Source organism: Chiroxiphia lanceolata, chromosome 3, assembly GCF_009829145.1.
Source record: "Chiroxiphia lanceolata isolate bChiLan1 chromosome 3, bChiLan1.pri, whole genome shotgun sequence".
NCBI classification, from domain to species: domain Eukaryota; kingdom Metazoa; phylum Chordata; class Aves; order Passeriformes; family Pipridae; genus Chiroxiphia; species Chiroxiphia lanceolata.
This window is the reverse complement of record NC_045639.1, coordinates 53,469,537-53,490,929: the sequence shown is the minus strand read 5'-3', so window position 1 is coordinate 53,490,929 and position 21,393 is coordinate 53,469,537.

Below are 21,393 nucleotides of genomic sequence, written 5' to 3'. Positions count from 1 at the left end.
AAAGGATTTGTTACAATGTCAAAGGGCAAAGATCTTCTGGTCTCTTTGAATAAATCCATTCCACATACCTTAAAACTCTACAATGAAAAGTAAGACACTTGCACAAAGAACACTGGAAATCATAGAATCATTTAGGTTGGAAAAGACCTTTAAGATTTTCAGCCTGCCATTTGATGAGCTACATGAATGGTAGTCATCAGTATGTGTGTAAAATATTGGATTACTCACACAACAGCAAAAAGAAAGATTGTAAGAAAATGCAAATATATCCTGGAATAATAATAATAAAAAATCAGCATAAAAGAATGGTCAGTGAGTGAAAAATGTTAAAATGAGTTTCTGTTTGCAGCTCTAATAAATGGCTCTGAAAATTCCTGCCCTTTGTAATTTGTAAAATAATTTAACAGCTCAGCATGAACACTCTGTCGAGATTGAAGTCTATCACAGAACTGGTGTACAACCATTTAGGGTTGTTCCTGGTCTGTTACATGCTCTGTCAGAGAAGTTTTCGTGTAGTAGCTAGCAGCCAAGAAAGTAGGCTTGTACAAAATTTCTTCTGTTCTATTGTTTGATATCAATGCTGGAGCTTCAGGAGAGATATTGAGACCGGCTAATATTCATGCATATGAATCTGAACTAGTCCTATGGTTCTGCTCCTACGCTCCACAGCATCTTTTTGTGCACACTCAACTCTGTATTTCCATGGTGCTAACTTTCCTTTGCAAATTATCTTCACTGAGAAAATTCTAGTGTTTCTGAGAGAGGAAGGAGACCTGTTTCTTAGAACCCTGAGCGTGTTGAGGAGGCAAAAGCTAGGCTACTCACATGCCTCCACTTGTATTGTTGTGAGGGAAGAGTCCACTTTACATGCGTTCTGTAAAAGTGATTCCATTTTGACCTAATTTAAAATGCATTCTGAATTGTTTATCCACAGCACACACCAGTTTGGAGAAAAGGAAGAGTGCCTGAGAGATGGCCAGAGGGATAGAGATGAGCATGCCTCCTGGGGTGGTGAAGTAAAGAAAGAGCTATTGACTTCTCAGCCACCAGGCTGAGATAATTCTCAAGTGACTACCTAAATTTAGGACTTAGTCTTGTTAATGCCACAAAGTGCCTATTTTGCACACAGATGGGATATTAAGGTCTTGATTTTTAGCCATCCTGGACAATGCTGTCTTGGTTTGCAGGCTATGTGGGACCTGGATGGGAAGGTGATCTGAAATGAGCTCAAACACCTCTATGATAACAGCGGTGGGAGAGTTAATTTAGTGACGCACTAAGATCTTCATATCCTGCCAGGTAGGGTTACAAACAAGCCTTTATGATTTTATAATATTACTAGTCTTACCAACAACAAACCTAGTTGGAGAAATCTTTTGTTGGTATACTTTGTGTGAAACTCTGTTTTGATCTATGTTCTCAATTCTTCAGATACTGTTTTGTTAACTGATCTCATTGCTGGCATTGGATATATTTGTCTATATAGATGAGGAGTAGATGCAGTTTTCTGATACAGTTGAGAGATGCCTAGGTACTTGGAAATATGCACATGTTACAATATATATCAATATAAAAATGAAAAACAGGGTGACTGAGCATGTCAGGAAGCATTTAGACAGAATAGCTTGTGAAAACCGTGATTTTGAACTGTAACATTTTTCTGAAGAAAACTGGAATTCAGTGTTAAACTGGTGTTTTGGTAAATAAGGATCTGGGCTTTTTATTTTCTACTTTAGTCTAAAACAATATTTAATTAGTTCTAAATAGTAACATAAAAAGAATTCCGAGTAAGGGGAAAAAACCTGTTTCATAGGATGAGGTCACTACTATCTCCATGTACATTTTGTTGCCAAGACACAAGCACTTATAATATAACAGAGAGGGTAGCCGAGGAGGTGTGAGGGGCAGAGTGTCATATTTGTCATGCTGATGTGCCCTTTATGGGTTTTTTGTCCCTCCAGTAACTGCTGCCCCTACCCAGCATTCATCACCCCCCCCCCCCATCTTCTCAACCCCTTCTGCCTCCTTTCACTCTTTGAGGTGAGCAACTAAGGATAACAGGTAGATATAGAATTCTCACATGGAAAAAACATTGCTTTGAAATGTTAGCTGATGTTCTTGATCTTAACAATGAAGTGTTTCAGTATAAAAGAATTGTTGTCTTGTTGAGAGTTTGATTCAGACACTATGTTCCTTTTTTCTAACAAGTTGAAGGAGTAACTGGAAGGACAAATTGCATGATGAGGATTCAGAAGATATAATCTCTGGTCTTGGCTCTACCACAGGTACAGTCCTACCTCATACAGTGAGGTAGGACATGAAAGTGTCTCTGTTTCATATTAGTAATGTATAAGTGGGCATAATGCAAAACTTTTGGATGGTTTGAGATGTAGTTTACTACTACTTGCAAACCCAACATGGTTTTCTAATGATCAGTGGTTGATCAGTGACACCTGTATTTTTCCTATTAATCTTTGTCACGATTTTGACTGATAGCATTGAGCTACTTATATCACTGGAGGTTCTGACTGAAAAGAACTACTAAAGTTATCATAGGAATTTTGTTGTTGGGCTGATTTTCACAGAATTAATCACAGAATATTCTGAGCTGAAAGGGACCGACAAGGATCCTTAAGTCCAACTTGTAAGTGAATGGCCCATAGGAGATCAAACCCACAGCCTTGGTGTTATTAGCACTGTGCCCTAACCAACTGAGCTAATCTCAAGGCTATTTGTCAGATGCCCAGGGCCTTAGCCTCAAAATTGTCCTAATCCCCATGAAGAATGAAAAAGCCAGGCTTTATCATGGGGTAAAACCTTATTTTCATTACAATGCCATGAATTTCTCCTGGACTGCAGTGATGATCGAAGTTCATACTGAAAAGTATTCCATCTAGAAAAAGCATGATTCAACCCCAATAGCTGAATTCACCCTTTTCATTGGAAAGAGTGAGCCCCAGTAGTGCACTGTGATCATACAGTGGTTATTTATGTTGTGGCCACAACAAACCTTGGTTCATATATTTAGGGGTGGAACGTATTGGGTTTGCATGACCAGGTCTTGGTAGTGCAAGGGCTACAGGAGTGGGTTCTGTGAGAAGCAGTCAGAAGCTTCCCCCATGTCCAGCACAACAAATGCCAGCTAACTCCTGGATGAACCTGCTGTTGGCCAAGGTCAAGCTAATCAGAGATGGCAGTAATGCCTCTGTGATAACAAATTTTTTTTAGGAAGGGTGTGGGGAAAGCTACTGGACAAATGTAATTGTGGCCAGAGAAGAGCAGGATGAGAATATGTGAGAGGAACCACCCTGCAGACACCAAGGTCAGTGGAGAAGGAGGAGGAAGAGGAGCTGTAGGCACCAGAGCCCAGATTCCCCTGCAAGCCTGTGGTGAAGACCATGGTGGAGCAGGCTGTGCTGTTGCAGCCCACGGTGGGCAATGGGAGTGCAGAAATCCACCTGCAGCCAATGGAGGAGACCCATGCCAGAGTAGACCTGAAAGGAGGCTGTGAACTTCTGGCAAGTCCATGCTGGAACAGGGTCCTGGCAGGGATCTGCAGACCATTGAACACAGGAGCCCATGCTAGACCAGGTTTCCTGGTAAGACTTGTGACCCTGTGTGGTACCCACGCTAAAGCAGGCTATGCCTGAAAGACTGCATCCCATTGAAGAGTGACCCACAGTGGAGCAGTTCGTGTAGAACTGTTGGCCATGGGATGGACTCAGGGTGGAGAAGTTTGTGGAGAACTGTCTCTCATGAGAGGGACCCCTGTTCTCTCTGAGCAGTGGCAGGAACAATGACATGTGATGAACTGCAATGACCTGTGATTAATTGACCACAACCCCCATTCTCCGTTTCCCTGTGCCACTGGTGGAGATGAAGTAGAGGTGGGAGGGGTGAGGGGGAAAGTGGTTTTAAGATTTATTTTACTTCTCATTATTCTATTCTGATTTTGTTGGTAATAAATTCAATTAATATCCCCAAATTCAGTTTGTTTTGCCTATGACGGTAATCAGCGTGTGATCTCTCCTTGTCCGTATGTCAACCATAAGCCTTTCACTGTATTTTCCCTCCCCTGTCTAGTTGTAGAGGGGAGTGGTAGAGCTGCTTTGGTGCGTGCTTGGCATTCATTCAGGGTCAACTCACCATAGTGGCAATATGGAAAGGATTAGGGAACAGATTCTACACGCAGTTTAATCCTGGTTGTGTTTGTTTGTTTGCTTGTTTGTTTTCGTACTTGTCCAATGATTATAGGTCTGTATGTTTTCTTGCTTCTCGATATCTATGGGGTTTTTGTTCCAGTCTGCAGAATTAATTCCGTATGGCAGGTAAGTTGATGTACTAAAGCTTGTGTAGAACAGTCTTTAGTTACTAAACAGTCTTTAGTTACTCAGGACATTGACTTTACAGACCTTGATTCTAAATTAAAATGCTTGAGAAGGAAATGCGTGTATTTTGAGTTAACAGAAGACATATCAGGTCCCCATTTGAACTGTGTATCAAAACAAGGATGTGAATTCAGTGAGTGTGATTTTCACCTGAGACATCAGTTTACAAGCTGATTAATTATGTATCTTAAATACATAATTATATCAAGGGAAAAACCTGTTTGTATGTGAAATAACTGGGTATTTGCCGCAACTAAAGGAATTCGCCAATTGCTTGGGAAAGGTATTTTTTCCTCCTTTTCATTTTAGAGATCAAATAGAGCGTACCCTCCATTTGCTTGTCAGGATCAGAAAGCTAAGTTAAGAAGATATTTAGAGAGAGAGGCTATTTGCTACCTTGCTGTTAAAATCATCTTTTGCTGTCTGTAACCACAATATTTTCAACATTGTAATGCTAGGCAGGAAGCACAAGATTACTAGTTATCATCTCTGATTTCACTGTTTCTTGTTTCATGTCTTATGTGGCCTAAAATTTCTGTAGATAAATGCCATTTCCAAGTTAAACACAGATGTGGTGCAGTGTAATTCTGGCAGGTGCTATTGTGTTTGTGCTATAAAGGGTGTTACCTGATCTTGGTTGTCTTTAAAGCTAAGACGGTCAGGGGGATGACTGCTTTTCCTCAAACATGCATAGTGATGTAGAAAAGAAATATCCACCAGCAAGTACTTTTCAGAGGTGAACCACGCCCATAGTGAAGAGTTTGTTTTCCAGTCCTTCCTCAACTCTCACAAATATCTGCCTGCTGTTCCCTAGGAGTTATGCTTTCCTTTGCAATTTTTGAATATGCTTTGCAGCAGTTTGTGGAGATGCTGATACAAAAGGATAAAGGTATAAGGGTGTTCTAACAGATATCACACAAAAATAGGTAGGGGAAGAAAAATAAGCAATGTAATGTAAAGATTAAGAGAGACTGTGTTGCAAGAAAGGATGTAAAGATGCATGCAAATAGGAGAATTAAACAGGAAAAAAATAAGATAGTAGGCCATGATTGAAAGTGGTTAACATGAAAGCACAAGGCAGGCAAAAAGGAGCTAAGACAATACTTATTGAAATTTCATTCATCAGAAGAACAAGAGAAACAAGCACCTAATTTTCATGAGCATCCTAAAGTTCAGCAGGCATAAAATCATACAGTTAAATTACAGAATACCAACACTCTAAATCATGCATATATACATACAAACAAGGTGTTTAAAAAATATATATGTAATCTTATTTTAGACAGCTTATGGTCCCCTCTGGGACAAAATTAGTAATTTTTTTCTGTAATACCCTGGCATGGTTCCTGTAAAAATGGGAGCAATTTGAGATTCAGCAACTTGGTTAGCAATTTCACTGGAAAAAAAATCAACCTGGTATAGTCAAATAATGTTAAGAGGTTTTACTTAAGCTCAAAAATCACAGAACTCAGGCATGACTAAAGTGGTGCTACTTAACCCCCTCCACTCTGTTGAAGGATTACAGCAGCTATCCATTGTTTAAAATCTCTTTTAACACTTAAATCCAGCAGATTAAAGATAGGATTTTGAGAACTGAGTACTGAGTGAGGAGTTTGAGAGAAGAATAATGAAGAATAAAAGGAGCCATTGTAATCAAATTATTTTAATTTGATAGTTATATTTATAGATGTGAGGGATAATGCACAGGAGCTGGAAATATTTTTAAATCCTTTTTCGTTTCTTGTTTGTAATTTTTCTTATCCAGTGTTATGTCTGTTGTGCTTACACGAAAGTTGCTCAGAAGCTAGAGATAATACTCAAGTTTAAAAACATCTTTTTTGGTTTTAATTCTTCAGTATTGCCAACATGATTCTTGTGGTTATCAGAACACAATGATTTGTAAGAAATCAGATGCTTGTCTAATAAAAAGTACTATAAAATATGGAAAGCATTAATAAAAAAGATTACGAAATGACTGCTTCTAATAGAAAAGGAACAAAGTCTACATTCTTCCTATTCTCTGTCATAGACAAATGTATTTAAGAAGTTTGGACAATTGTTTTACTTTGATTTAATCATTATATTCTTTACAGAAATATTAATATTTACCATATAATATCTATCACATTTAGGTATATCTATCTTATTTACGTAAGATGAGTAGAAGATGTAATACTTTGTGGTAACAACTGTTACAGAACTTTGGCACAAAGTTAAGCTGTATTTCTCAAAATTGGTGGCTGTGAACTTCAGTACCAATGCAATTTGATAATGATTAATGATGCATTTGAATTTCAGACAGTATGTTGTTGAACTGTGGGATGAGGTATTGCTCTAATATTTTTTCAGGTGAATGCTATTTTTGAAACTTTTGCCTCAAGTAGGCACTGAGTCAGCTTTTTGAACAGCTGATACACAATTCTGCACCCATCAAGCCCCCTCACAACAAATGATTTCTTAAGTTTCTAATTTTGCTTTATGATAAAGCTGGTCCTGAGACAATCAAGAGGATGAGTGGGGATATAGCAATCTGATACCATATTGACAGAAGAGTTACATTACTTTGTACTTTCCTATTAACGGTTTTGTTGATTACAATGCATACTAATTTTCACAAATTCAACAAATGCGCAAAAATTAAAATAAATACACTTTCTCTATCTAATTAAAATGTTTTTCTTGGACTGAAATTCTTCTGTTCAGTGCATTTTTCCTCAAAATTACATTGCCTTGGCAGCTTGACAAGTCCATATTGGCATTATCAAAATGCTCTCAGAAATTTCATGTTCCCTGACTTTTCTTACTTTCATCGTAAGAAAAGATACATGAGTGCTCACCTTTGAAGGCTTCATAAACCCAAGCTCAAGAACTATGAGCAAAACAAATTACTCTCACCTACCTTGCAACAGCATAAAAGCCATTCTTCTCACTACATGGGGCCATCCATCCATTCAGAAGTATTGCTGAATTCTGAGTATTTCCAAAGCCCTTGATTTAAGCCATCAGAAAATTTTGGTTTGAGATCAAAAGATAGTAGGTCAGTTGCACAAATGCTAGCAAGACATTTCCCACCTTGGCATACAGGTGAAGGCAGGTTGACTGCAAGATTTCAATTGCTGTAAGACTAGAGGTGGTATACTGTAGCTGAAGGATAAAAAATAACAGTACAGCAGTGAAGCAACCCCATCTGAGAAATAGAGGTTATACTGTCCTATATGTTTGTGCTGAAGGGAATGATGGTTTGTAACATGAACTAATTACTCAAGTTTGCAATACTGTGCCATTTTCTGTTTATGGTACTAATTTTTTAATGTAATTCAAGACCAAATATATGAACTCTTATAGCCTTAAATGTTATGCCTTTAGAGTAAAACATTGTTTAAAATATTGTGATTAAAATATTCTGGGAATGTATTTTTCACTTGGAATTTTTTTATAATATTAAGATGAATCCCACTGTGGTTTATGTCAGTCTTGTCACATTCTATCATGTCAGCCATCAGAAAGATAAATGGAATAAAGGGTGGAAACAAAGAGGTAGGTTACTGAGCAGGAGACAAATCAGGGTGCATGTACAGTGAGAGATAGAGAGGGTTACATGGAAGGATGAACAGAGAACTGACAGTAGAGTATGGAGCAGAGGAGGAGAAAAAAAAAAGCAATGTTACAATGAAAAGGAAAGATAGCTCTATACAAGAGTGAAAATCTCCATTAAGCCACCTCCAGTAAACAGTCCAAAAATAGTTTAACAACCTTAACATACTTAAAAATAGTTTTAACATATCTCAGTGCAATTTTGTTTGACCTTCATTTGTCATTCCTTCCCTATCAGAAATCCCAGGGACAGGTTTCCCTGGATCGTACTCAAAGTTGTGTCAAGAAGACATTAATACAGTGTTGGTGTATATTCCATTCTCGTTTCCAACATTACAGTGGCCCAACTCATTTTTCATGATAGTGCTATTTAGTGCTTTTTTCCACCCCAAAAAATATGTCTCTCATCTGTAATTTCATCTTTTCCAACCTAGTTTTTTTTTCCAGGTCTGTTAATCATGAACTACACTTTTAGAAAATACAAAAGGGAGGATAATATAAAACACGATCTTTAGTTTGTTCTAAAATATTCCATGGCATTGCAAGTGAGTTTGATGCGACTATGGAGAACTGGGATTTGTAGCATTACAGATGACTTGTTCCACCAAAAGGGCATGAGGTGCCTCTCACTCCAGTGCCCAAGCCCTTGTGAAAATCCCATTGCCTACACTGAACTGTTGCTACTGCTATTCCTCAAACAGGTGTTTTCAAATATTTGAATTGCTTGGTTTGATTGTTAAAAGAAAGAAGATTTCATGGATCATCTTTTCCTTTCTTTGCTGACTGGGAAGCATCCCAGTGGTATTTACAGCAGCTGGTTATATGGAAACACGATGTTGAGGAAGAACATATTTTATTTTATTTCTCTGTCACCTAATGTAATTTAACAGTAGGAAAGAGAAAAAGCAGACTTGTGATTTGCCACCATCTTGATGGCAACAATATGTATTATTGTGGTTTGTAGGAGTCAATTTGGGAACCACCCTCTAGGAGTGAACGCTATAAAGAGAAATGTGTTTTCTGTGGCTGCTCTTGAACATGAAGCTGCATGACGAATTTAGATCTTTATTTCAGAAACAAAGCTAGTAGCAGAACTCCAGTGAATAACAATTCATGCTCTCCAATAGGTGAATTTTCTCCACAGAAATCTATAATCTCAGACATTTTGTAGCTCTGCCTGTCAGCTGTCATGGATCTTGATCTTGCAGTATGTAAACTTTTTCCATAAAAGTTTTTCAAACATAACCCATGAATTTCAGTGTTTGCTTTAGAAAGGCAAGTCTACATTTATATGCATGTATTGGCAGTAAAGCAAGCTTTTTGTCCAGCAGAAGACAGAGGCATTTTTTTACTCACTGAGCAACTAGAAGCATCCACGCCAGAAAGGCTGTTGGATAAAGCTGTCAGAACAAAAGTCTTCTTCAAGGAGTAGTGCAAGGAATCCACCACAAAGGAAGGTGAAAAAAAGAAATATACTGGAAAGCAACACAGAAACAATTCCCAGGATGTGGCAAGGGTGTTAAAGGAAAACCAAGATGGGAAGATAAGTAAAAAACAGAAATACAGTCACAGCTCTTTATCTGAGATTAATTTCTGCCTTCCATGTGGGAATAAATATTATTTTCATACTTAATGGAAATTCAAAATTCCTTTAAGATTCCTTTTTCAGTTGAGGGCTAATTTCAATTAACCTCATGTTTTTTAACTCTCACATGAATTTCCCCCTGATAGCTGGCATCTAGATATTGAAAGGAATGATGCCATTTACAAATTCTTTGGGGAGAAGCTTCAGTAATTTATGCTACATTGATGTCAACTGTGTAAAAAGCAACACTTGTAGGTTAAGGGGGTCAATAACTGACCCTAGGTTAATGATAAACATATATTTTTACTAAGAGGTCATAAAGTACCCCAGGGTAGTTAGCAGACATATAAGGTGTCTGATCATCCTGTTTTATCATCTCTCAAAGCATTGAATAGTGTCATCTTTTCAGCAGAAATTTGATTGCCATTAAGAGAAAAACCAAAAGAATCCACAGATAAAAACACAACTTAGAAGATCGCAACATCAACTGACAAAATCCAAGTGGCTGCAAATGTGACCTAGGACACAGCCTGTGTTTTTCTTTGCAGTAGCACAAGATGAGTGCAAAGTTCCACTCCTATTGTTGAACTTCCTGGCTTTTGTAATTTTTGTCATGATGTTAACATTGATAAGCATTCATCAGTGCCAAAGGGGTGTGTGAAAATGACCACATAAATACAGTATTACTGTGCATATAATTAATAACAGAAAACATGCACAAGTTACTGCTGTACTTGTTTGACTTTCACTGGTTGAACAAGAATCTGGACTTAGTTTCAAATGTTAATATGAAGTGGGGATGAGGGAAATGTGCTAATTCTTGAAACCATTGCCCTTCTGAAGAGTGACAAGGTGGAATTTTCTAGTATACTTGAAATTTCAGTCTTCTAGTATGATTATAGCATGTTGCAATGCAAAGCGGAATTTCCTAGTTAAGAATGTATCTCAGGTTCCTAAGCCCCAGGCCAGTGAAAGCTGAGTGTACTGTGAAGGTGAAAGTGTTCTGTCTCCAAAGCAAGAGAGCCATCTACATCAATTTGCAGCAGGCTAAGTGGCATCAGCTATGGGAGGCAAGCTTATAAAGTCTAGCTTAGAGACCTGTGCTGCAGAAGTTACCCAGCATAGAATGAAAGAATCTGCATAAACAAATTAGAGACTTATAGCTGAATGCTCCAACACCGCTAAGCCTATAGAAGCACAGTGCTGCAGAGAGGAAAATGATGTAGGAGAAGTAATGTCTCCTGTATAGCAATAAGCGGCATCAACTGTATTAAGAAAGGAACTTGACTGGCTTGTATTCTGTAGCAACTGGGATTTACATCAGACTATACTTTAGGGAAATTGTGAAGTAAGCTCTACTTGTGGTATTGAAAACTTTGAGATTTTCCATTTGCAAGTACACATACAAATATGTATATATATATATATATATATATAGTCTATGTGTATCTTCATCCCACTCCTCCCCCTGAGATTCACTTTAGAGTAAGCGCAAATTTTAAAAAAAAATAAAAATCCTTCGGTCAAAGCAGCCAAAATTCTCCTGGTACCACCACTACAATGTCACTGATTAAGCACATCAATTCAGTGCAAGTTAAAAAGAGGCCCAGGCTGTTTCTTAAGTTTTATGGCCTCTGATGATTTTCTAAAAGCACATATACTATGAATTTCATTATTATAGTGGCATCCGAAAGCAGCTAAGTTTTCTGATTTCACATTTCACTTTCCTCTTCTGAGACAAGCAATGCAAAAAAATGATTTAAAATTGTCTAGCAGGAGATAATTAGCTAACATTTATGGAAGAGTGCTTGAAACTGCGATAATACTGTATTTTCAAGAGAACTATAGAGCCTTCAAATAACACCTGTTTGTATTAATCTCTTCTTATTTTCTTTCAAAATAAGGTTGATTGTAGAGACAAAATCTGAAAGCAGAAATAGCAACATGATATGTCAATATATTGAATGTAAGGTGTCAATTTAAGTTCCTTTAAAAAGGTTTACAGAAGTGAAATCTGTATGAAATCAAAAAGAAAAGTGTTGATAATGTTATTATCTACATGCAGACCCAGATCCAGAGAAGCCTTTTTTCAGGAGAACATAGTATCCAGACACTGGCCTAGAACCAAGCTATATTGCCAACTTTATAGATGATTCTGAACTTCTGAGAAAATTTTCCTTCAGCTTTAAGGAGTTTTAAATTTCAGCTCCAAATTTAACTACTTTGATTTATAAATTTTTCAGATATTTTTGGTGTATTTATAACAATTTCAGGGACTGCATAGCAATAGCAAGTGTTGAGGAAATAAGTTTTCCCTTATAACAAGAACAAATAGTAATGGAGATCCTTAAAAATGCAATATAGTTTTTGATGCACCATGAAATAATACCTGCTGTTCTCATAATAAATATCTGCTACTCTGGCAAAAAAACCCACAACCTATATTGACATAATTTAGTATATTCTGTACATTCAAACACATAGCCTAGGACAGCTTTTACTCACAGATAGGTTTTAGCAAATATATGGGGTTTTTTCAGCTACAGAACTGAAATTGCATTTACATATTTGAAAAGTAAATTTACTGTTACAGGAAGAAAAAACAGTGGCAGAAACTGTCAGCAAGAGAGCTTGATTAGTGTCCTCTGTCATCACTAGTATCCTCAGTTTCTTCTTTATTAAAGAGACCCTCTGAGATGCTGAACACCTGAAGTCTGCTGGGTTCTTAAATTCAGATTCCCAAAACTTGAATATTTTTTGTTTAAAAGTTCAGGTTTTCAGACTATACATTTCAAGCACGTTTATTTTTTATGTCTTTGAGGTGTATGCCATCCTTCAAAAAGACAGAAACAATGGAGCAAAAAAAAAATAGTGGTGGTCCCATAAACCTTGCACTGTAAAACATGAGCAAATGGGTGATCTATACAGTGGCTGAAGGAGATCCTGGAAATGAGCTGGGAAGGGAAAGACAGTAAAGATATTGGCAAAAATTGTAGTAATGCTATAAAATTATTGTTGGTACCCACTTTGGAAGCAGTAACAAACCTGAAGCAAGACACAAATCCAGAGAAGGCGGTATTGTGGCAAACCAGCACATGTTCCTGATGATGCCCACAAGAGTTGGAGGGTAACGTTAGTTTCACTCTTCTTCCACTTTCCACTTTCACCCTTCTTCCACTCTACCACTCAAGTGTTATTAATGGAGCTAAATTGCACAGAAATCAGGGAACTCAACTCTCCAAGCAGTGTTGACGCAATGATTTTGGCATAGTTTTACACCTGTTGTCTGCACTTCAAATAAATATCAAACTTCTTTACTGTTTATTTTACCTTTTACTTTTTTGAAGTTTCACATGAGTATGTCTCACTGCTATGTTATGAAATACTTCTAAGTCCAGCAACACATGAAAAGCTTTGATCAAATGCCTCTCTGTTCATACAAAGACCTCTCCTTTTTGTTCCATGTTTTGAGGGAGTTAGAAGGCTGCTATGATAGTAGAACAGCCTGTTCTATTATGGAAGAGTAGATGCTTTATATAACAATTTTGGGTTGTGGAGAACAACATTAGGATTTCCCTGTGGGAGAATTTCCCTGTGTTGATATGGAACTAGAGTCACAAGTTTTGTGATTCACAAACTATATCCAGAATCTTGTACAAAAATAGCTTAATTAGGAGGGCTGCCTGACAGATATACTAGACAATAGTGTCACCACTGGAGCTAGCCAGGAATTTTGTGACAAAATGATGTTTCATCATTGCAAAATGATTCATCAACCCCAAAAATTTCAGTGGAAACTTTCCCTTTCATCCTACCTTTTGGAAAAAGGTTTTGCAGACTCAGGATAGAAATAATGACAAAAGTTACAAAGCTGGTCTACACTGCTGTGACAAGGGAGCTCATCAAAAACACCTGGCCTGGTTCTATCAGGAGACTCAGATCTTGACCTACCAAATGCCCCTGATGTATCTTGACTTTTCTCTGAAGGAGGTCTTTCTACTTCAGGGGAGCTGTTCTGTTTAGTGCCAATTAAAATACTATGAAGCGGGGACTTGAGCCTTGTTCTTCCAGGCTCCTGGTGACTTCTACTACACTGTGTTATGGAGTGGTTTCTCCCTGTGATGACACATTGAGCTGCTTGAAAGGAAGCAACTCCAGCAAGAAGGCTGAACAATGAGGACTTAGGCATTCATCTGCATTAAGGAGGAACAGCAGAGTGAGGAGCTCCCACACCCAGCTGAACCCATTAACTTCCCATCTTCTTTTCCTCTCCTGCTGAAGAGATTGAGGAGGAAATTTCCCACTCCCTGTTATTCTTCATCACGTTTCTATTATTCAGCATCTGGTTAAAAAGCAGGTCCTTGTTCCTGTGCTCTACCACAAGATATATTCTCTGAAAAACCTGGGTGTACTGTGTTACCATGCCTGTGAGGAAAAGCTTCAGGTGACAAACAACTTGTTTCTGCCTGTGCAAAAAAGGAAATGTTTCTTTCTAAGAGCTGCTTTAGTCCCTTGGGTGAGGACGTCCTGAGAGGAAGAAATATGCATGTGAGTACTCCTAGGACAGGTGAGTTCTACTGTCAGCATCATCATTGGGAAGCTCAGGCAAAGCAATTCTAGATTAGAAGCATTTTATTTTAATTTAAACATTGCCTGCACTGTTCCTTGTAGCTCCCTTTTAATCAAAAACCTTCAGGTTTTCATTTCTTGTGTTAGCTCCTGAAAAAACCCTATTTTATCTCTTAATGTACTGATATCACTTCTGTCTTCGGAAAATCTTTTCCCCTTTGTCCACATTGCTACTGCTCCTTTCTGCTCTATAAGAGTCTCATGAATAGGGATAAGAAAAAAAAAAGAATTTAAAAAGTCTTTTCAAACACAGTTGAATTTTGGGGATTGTGTTAAACCTAATATGTATTCAAATGAACACTGCTGCCCTTGCTGTCTCAGCTATCCTTCAGTCTGGTTGGAGAACTGAACTGTGACACAAAATTTCTCAGTCACAACAATTCAAGGGTAAGGACATGGAAAGCATGTCTAAAACTCAAGTTTGTCTTTCTGGAAAGTTGGATAGATCTGGCTACATCCATGTCTAAGTAGACACGAATTGTGTTGTGAGCAAGAGCTTTGTGCGACTTCTTGTTTTATAATTTTTTCCCACGATTGGACTGTGTGGCACAACAGGCAAAGCATATAATTAGAAGATAGATCATATTATTTATACATAGGCAACAACATGCACAGTTTTGTCAGTGACTGCAAATAGGAAAACCTGTATTTAATAAATAATAATGTGTTACAGAAACTACTACAACTTCCCCTCCACACAAGTGCTTCCTATAATTTAAGTCTGGTTATTGATCATAAGAAGTTCTCTAAGCAAGAATTTTTATAACATGCTGAGGGAAGGGAAGCATGATGCCAAAAATAGGCAGTCAGAATTATTATAAGTTTGTTCCCACAAAATCATAACATCATCTTAAAAGAGTGCATTTGACTATCTCTTTACATTTGTCTCTGGTTTTTTGTGCATTGGGATTTGTGTTTAAAGCATTTTTTATCACAGCAAGGACACGGCATTTTTTAATAAGGACAAAGGAAGCGGATTTTCACATAATACCTTCAGTTCAGGAGAGGAGATCTAGGAAAATCACCACATAGCACAAAGCTTTCAAAAATTGCAAGAGTTGGCAATACAGCCTCCAAATTATCATTCTTTTCACTGCAGGTTTCTATCCTGAGAGAACATCCAGAGTTCAGATCCACCATACAGAATAGTCACTCTTGAATGCAGTCTTCCTAACTAGGACAATAGAACTATTTATTGTCACTTCCATTTGCACTGCTGCAAAATGTGACACTTTAATTTGCTGTAAAGATTGCCCAAAAGAGTCTCATAATGTCTGTATTTGGTCTACTGCTTAAGAAAAACAATTGTTGTCTGAAGTAAGTTCAGCTGTTCCACAGACTTTTCACAGTCTAGCTGTCAGAAGAAGACTCATGGAGAGACCATTAAAATTTAATATTTCAAAAGTGAACTCTATTGTATGTTTAGCAGGTATTTTTAGCTTCCAAAAATATTTTTATTGTTTCCTGGAGACTAAACAATATATACTAAATGAGAGAAATTCTTCTTTTGTTTACCAGTGAGTGGATCCAGAATAACTCCATTCTCTTGAGCTGTATCCCTTCAGTTTAAGGGAAAGCAAGATTAAGTTTTGTATGTCTTTGTGTTCATTGTGTTTCCATATGTGTATTACTATATATTTCACAGTTTTCCTAGTGTTAGCTAAACAAGTATATGTTTTTGCCAGTTCATGCAATTTTGTTTCTCTTTCTCCAGTATCCAGATATTTCATTGAATACTCTCCAAGCACATATTTACCAGCCTCTGTAATATTAGTTGATATGGTGTAGAGGTATTTTATTGTCTTCCTAATGTTAGTTGATAAAGTAAGTACTTCTCTGTTATTGCAATGCTGTATCTCTTTATATATATAAAGGAGGTATTTCACACTTTCATGGTTGGGAATATTCTTCCATTTGTCTGCAATATTTCATTACAGTGCATTTGAAAGTTCCAGAATTGATTTTTCAGCCTATAATGGGTTTTGTACAGAACTTTTCTTAGTCTTAATATTGATTTCACTGCATCTTTGGTCTAAATTTTTTGTACTTCCCGATTTACTTTAATATTAGCTTTGGGTATAAAAGGAAGCATATGTCTTGCTCTTTGAGGGTACTTGGCCTTTCCGAGTCAGCTCTCCTAGTAGTGCTAACTTTAGTCTTACACTGACTTGGAAGTCAAGAGTCCCTCTGGCTCTCAAAGAACCCACAACCACCATTAAAAAAATCTACACATCAAGCTGGCATTTTTTCTCCTCTGCTCACCCTCTTGCATTCCAGTGTTCATCTCTCTTCTTCCTTGCTTTCCAGTTTTCTGTTTCTTACTTATTCACTACATCCTTCATTATCCTTCAGTTCCTTTACCACATTGTCCTTCTCCTATTTTCCCATGACATCTTACCCAATTACACTGTTCCTTGCGTCTTCTTTTCTAGCCTGCTTTTCTGCTCTATTTCCCCATTTTCTCCCACTGACACATTTAAGAAATGCAGAAACAAGAGTGGATCTTTTTTCGCTAGGAGCAATTTAATATTTACCTGCAAAGACTTCAGAGAGGTTGTGACCATGTTTGTTCAAAGTATTCTAGCTGCAGCTGTATTCAGAGTAGTGGGAGAAAATGGCATATTGATAAAGGGGAAAAACCTTACAGATTACTCCAGGAGGCAAGTTTTAAGGAAAAAAAGACAGTTGGCACACTTGTAGTAATCCTTTAAGCACTGGGAACTGACCTCATAATGTCCTACTCTGCAAGATGTTGTTTCTCTCCTACTCAGTTTCTGTGGACAGTGAGGTAGAATGGGAAAAAGCAATGGTCCGTGAGGAGGGATAAGCATGTATGAATCACAGAGGGAGATGCAACTTGTAGTTTTCGCTTAAGGGGAAAATATTTCTCTGGTGGTTTATTCTATTTTTTTTCTTTTTCAATGAGGTTAATCTGACATATGCTACACCAAATGCAATAAATACAGAATTATTTTCCACATAAGGAAAATGTTCAAAATTACTTGAAACCAGTTCTATTTTTAGAATGTTGCTTTTCATAACAGTTTTTACCTTTTTCATCTCTGTTATGACATGGTGCAATGAATGTAGACAAAGGACATGAAAAAGCAAGGTGGAAAATTAGAGGTGTGTGGAGTTGCAAATCTAGGGGGTATGGGGCTACAATGCAGTGGACCTAGAATAACCAAAATTATTTTGTGTAATTCTACATTGGCCTTAACATATTAGAGAAGATTCAGTTTACTTCTCACATATTAGAGGATGTTCTCACAGAAATCTATGACCACATAGCCATGTATTTCTTGGGATAGACCACTGTTATTTACATGTATGGCCAGTCTTTGCGAACGAAGATTTGGGGAAGGTCTTTGCCCTTCGAGCCTGCGCAGTGGATTTTTTAGGTGAGACACAGCGTGCGCTGAACTGAGCCCACCCTTTAATCCTGAGGTTCATCTGCCAGGGCCGAGCAAGCTTGGACGGTGGCAGTGAGGTCCTCAGGACGTAGGTTTGTTTAGAGTGACCTTCTCTTAGATGGATGGCCTTACAGCGCTGACGAGCTCCATCTGCCCGGGGGACTCCTCTGACCGGGAACCGAACCCAGGCCGCGGCGGTGAAAGCGCCGCATCCTAACCACTAGACCACCAGGGGGCCCCGTTATTTACATAGGTATTTCTATATTTCCTTTTGCAGTTCATTATGAGTCTGAAAGTCAAGCGATGCGTGGACTGCACAACTACATGATTTTTCCATTGTATTGTTTAAACCTATTTTACTAACCTTACTACAAGGATTTCATTCTCTAAGTTTGATGGTATGTAAACTCTACATTTATAAGGTGTAGGTCATCCAGTATGGCATTGAAATTCTATTGGTCAGTGTAAAATTTAAAGACACCCGTTGGGAATTTTAACTAATTTAGAATATATATTTCAATGCAAGGTTTTGCAAAGACCAAAGTATCTACTTAATTTGTTCTAGGTCACTACATGGAGTTAGAAAAATTACCTGTGGACTATGCATGTATTTTTGCTAGATCAGTCTCCATTAATATTTTGCAGTAGCGTCTTTAAAGGAGTTCTAGTTTTCAGAAGTACCTGAGAAACTACTTAGTATATGGGACAGGTAGAAAAGGAAACTTTAAATTGTTTGACTGTGGTTGCCAACACATTTTAACAAATATGTAGTTGGAGGTGACAAAGAAATATTGCTTATTCACATCTGATTATAATTAGAATAAAAGATTTTAGCTACAACTTAATAAATAATAGAAAAGATTATGGTTACAAGTAGTTTTAACATGCACTGAAGTTAAGAAAAGACACAGAGCAGTGTCACTAATTAATACTACATACAGTGGAGAATAAAACCTACATGGAATATGTTTTACTAGGAGAAATAGGTATCAACAAATTTAAGTCTTGAATGATAATGTGCAAAAAAAATTTAAGTGTGTCGATCCAATTCTTAATCATGATGCAGAATTTTAGTCTAGAGTTGGCTCATGATGATGCTATACAGAGGAAAGGTATGACAGGTTATTTTAGCATCTCTGATTCCAGTAACAGAAGTTCCTATTTTATGCCAGGAAATTAGAATATGAAGTAGCATTATTATTAGCTTTATTGACTGAAAAGAGGTTCAAGTACTGCAGAAATATTTTCACAAAATTCCAACCAGGCTTTTAAAAGGAACTATTCAAAACTGCATAGAAAATCCTTTAAATGCAGATAGAGGGCATATTCGAATGTAAGATTTCCTCAGCCAGTTTGTTTCTGAAGGCTTTCATGGATCACATGAACACAATGGACTAAGCACTGAAGGCTTTCATGGATCACATGAACACAATGGACTAAGCACTGAAGTCTGTAGAAGTTTGTTTGTATTTTGACTTCTATATAGACATACATATGTCCATACACTCAACAACAAAAGTGAAAACCAGTAAACAGAGAAAAAGGTTGTAGAGAAAAGGGTGTGGCTTTCTTCTCTTCAGTAGTATTTGTGGAAAAAACTAATAAATAACCTTTTACAGAAAAGCTTCGTTTAGGTAGAAGTAATTTTCATTTATTAATTCTGTCTTCATAATGGGGCACATTCATCATAACTGTATTGTAATTAACTGAAGTCATTCAAGGTTATTCTTGCCTAATCATTTAAATGAAAGAAAGGAACCTCTGAAGGATTTGAGGACATTTTGCTGCAACATGAACGCTTTCTTTATGTCAAATGTTTGCATTTTTCATCATTCCTCCCTATGGTATGTTATTTTGCTTTACATTCAGAAGATGAAGAGGGAAAGAATTCCTAAAGCAGAGTTGTCATTCAACAACACAATATTTTATGTGGCATCTTTATTGTATCTGAAAGATACACCTATCTTGCAGTGAACTTCAGAACACTGAAATGGATGGAGCCCATACCCTGGCATGGAAACTGTGGGTGCCTACTGGGAAGTGCTGTGGGATTGTTAATGACTCCAAGTTGGAGGACTTGGTTTAGCATCTCATCCAGCACAAAGGGTACTGCTGTCAAAAGCAGCTGAAGAACTTGTGTTTTTGCTCACCATGGCACATATTTGTGCCAGGACTCACATATTTGTGCCATGGGAGTGTTCCTGTTTGGATACTGATCAGGTGTGATTCCATGTAGCTTGCCATGCCTGCTAAAGTCACAGTTCAAACTGTTGCTTCCTGGCTCTATAAATTTCAGAGAGGTGCAGGAGCTGTTCAAATTTGTTCATCCTCACAAATGTATTTAATGCATCATAAAGACAGAGATATTTAACAAATGTTGAGAGCGGAGCTGTTTCAAGAATGAGAAGAGAATGACTTTCAATAGAAATGGGGAAATTCTATCTAAAACAAAATAAATTTTAAAGCCACTATTCTCTTACAAAAGGCATGACATGATCTTGTAAATGAGAGATGTAAACACTAGGAAGCTGATAAAGACTGTATAGAACATAGGACATACAAAAAACATACAATATCTAAGATACAGGTTTTATCTTACAAATGCCTGTTAGACTGCTAAGACAGAAGCTGTGAAATACACAGTTCTAGTACAGGCAAGGTTTGTGGGAGGAATAATATATTTTATCCTGTTATGATACAGGTTGAAAAAGAAATAACCTCTCTCAAGCATGTAAGTACCTCATCAGGACTGAAACAGAAGCTTAAAACAGCAGCTTGCAGTTATAAATCGGTGGCTTGTGTTAAAAATGTTGAGACCCAAAAAGGCACATTGGTTCAGCCTTGCTTTAAGAGTAGTTGAAATCCAGCGAAATCCTGGCATGGTTGTCACAGAGCAGGTACTTCTATGTTCATAAATAAAGTGGAAGCAACAAAATACATTTCGTTAGAGACTATCAGACTCTTTTTTTCTTTATGACTTCTGTTTTGAATTTGAATTATTTTATTTTTAGTTATTTTCCTTATTTTAAGAAAGAGGAAAAGCTTTAGACTTCATGGCCAAAAGGTCTTTATTTCCTTATAAAATAATGAAGTTGGGAGACTTTTTAAAATGATGCACAATAGTTTTGTGGTCACTCCTGTAAATATTCCAAAGTGGTGAATAATCCTAATGCATCTACTTTGACTTCAGTTGTGTGGCAGGGGCTTTTATGGTGCTCTTGCTCCACTGAGGTTACTGAGCTTTCAGATTTCTACTCAGATTCTGTAGCGGATTAGAGAAGTGTTACATATATTGTTTCATAGCTATATTCACAATGTGCAACACAGAACATCACTTACAATTTAAGGGTCCATAAAGCAGAGAGCTTATTTAACTCCTTTGCTTCAGTGGGTACTGAACTTGCAGCACCCTGCGATAGCGCATTTTATAGTTCTTCATATTAAAATATGACAAACCTCAGTATATGCCCTGAGACATTAGAATTTCTTTTTCGTGAGGATACCGGACTTACGGAAGCAATGTTCAGTTGGTATTTCAGTAATCAATTACAAGAGCATATAAAACACTGGAAGTAAAAGTAGAGAAAAACTATTTCTAGAATTGCTTTTTTTTTTTTTTAACCAACCAAACAATCAAAACCCCTCTAGTGCTGTTGAATTAAAATCCTGCATTTTTTGACAGAATCCCTGCACAATATGTTGCCAAAAATGCAGGGAAGTCAGCCTAATTTTCAGATATGGGCATCTTAATAGGATATCCAGATTGCACATTTGGGTACTTACA